At 42.5% G+C, this 1,536-nt stretch overlaps 1 protein-coding gene across 1 annotated transcript in view; it reads left to right on the plus strand.

Annotated features, from left to right (window-relative positions):
* The first annotated feature begins 236 nt into the window (after positions 1–236).
* Positions 237–1,536, plus strand: part of LOC101863505 (SKI family transcriptional corepressor 1 homolog-B) — a 38,973-nt gene continuing 37,673 nt past the window's right edge. The window contains exon 1 of the mRNA XM_005096911.3: positions 237–1,254. The gene's annotated coding sequence lies outside the window, so the exon portion shown is untranslated. The remainder of the gene's footprint in view (positions 1,255–1,536) is intronic.

Consider the following 1,536-nt stretch of genomic DNA (forward strand, 5'->3'; position numbering starts at 1 on the left):
GGAGGAGGAGGAGGAGGAGGAGGAGGAGGAGGGCCAAACTAGCCTTCCCGCCCAAACCTGTCCCCACGCCTGCCACCTAATCAGCCTGGCACCACAGCATCTTACCCAGGACATTCCAATCGATGAACCGATCCCAGCCCTCTTCCCGCCTGGCATCGGTGACACCAGGGGGGCGGAGCCACACGCCAAGTCTCACTCGACCCCACCAGGCCACGCCCACCCCTCTTCATTACCGGCGATACCCGCACTATGGCTGTAATTGTCCGCGGCTCTCGTGATCGAGCGCCTGATTGGAAACGTCACCGGTAATCTTCGGCAAGCGCTGTAAACACATGAATTATATTTCCCTGCCTCCCATGTCTTGCTGGCAGTCACCACTTGAGGCGGCCGTTACTAGCCGTGCTCTATGAGTTTCCAATCCCGTTCTCACCACAAGAAGGTGCGTCTTGGACTTGAATCAAGGGCTCGACTATACGCCGCGACAATAGATTGAGCTTGATAGCAAAAGCTTTAGTTGGAAATTATTTCAGTGTTGAAATTGGTAATTCTCAAAGTTTAAGGGATTAATAACTGTTTAATTTTTTGTGTGTTTTGTACGGTGTGTCAGTAGGAACACCCAACTGCACAGTCCTGATAGATCTAGACGCAGAAAACCACTCTTGATTTCTCCCCAAAATTGTATATCCCAGTTGATTCAACAATTTCAGATTTACGTCTTAAGTGACTGATCTGTTGAACTCCGTAAAAGGAGCATGACTGGAGAAATAAAGTAGAGGCCGCGTTTTTATTCTTGTACCAGATGGCATTGGGCATATCATCGAATCGCCACGTGTGTCAGAAAACGAAACACCAGAAAAATAGTTTGCTGAAACCTTACATGCATATGGGATCAGTGACACAACTTGGAAAGATAGTGTCAAGAAATACTTTCACTCTGGCAGTGGGAACAAGAAAGTGATTTTATTGTTCAAAGCAAAGAAGCCACACAGAAAAGAACGCTTCAAGTTAAACGATCTTCACTAAGGACTTCGGGAAATTCATTCAGCTGCTGTACTGGATGTTTTAAAAAAGTGACTGAACTTTTGGTTTGGCTGAGAAAACATTGGTTATTTGTCTTTGCACTTTACTCAAGGCAAAACTTCAGAAGTGTTACTGTTTTCATCGTTTGAAAAACAAACCAAAAGTAAAGAACCAGGACGACAAGCATCGTGGGAAGACAATATCTTCAACAGTATCATAGCTGCTTCATTTTCGGTAAGATTTTATATCTTTTTTTCATAAGGAGAATTGTGTGATTTTGCAATTACTTTTTTTGTTTAAGTAAATCAATGGATTACCAAAATCTTCGAAGGGATGATGATATCTAAAAAGCAATCCCTTTGCCATATTAAAACAAAAGGTTTAAACACGACAGCACGATACAATCCTAATTTTAAACAAAATAATTAAACAAACAATAAATAAATAAATAAAACAAACAAGCAAAAAACCCCCCAAAAACAACAACAAGCAAACACCAAACGAGCAAATAACCCC

This window comes from Aplysia californica, unplaced genomic scaffold (genome assembly GCF_000002075.1).
Source record: "Aplysia californica isolate F4 #8 unplaced genomic scaffold, AplCal3.0 scaffold00142, whole genome shotgun sequence".
NCBI classification, from domain to species: Eukaryota; Metazoa; Mollusca; class Gastropoda; order Aplysiida; family Aplysiidae; genus Aplysia; species Aplysia californica.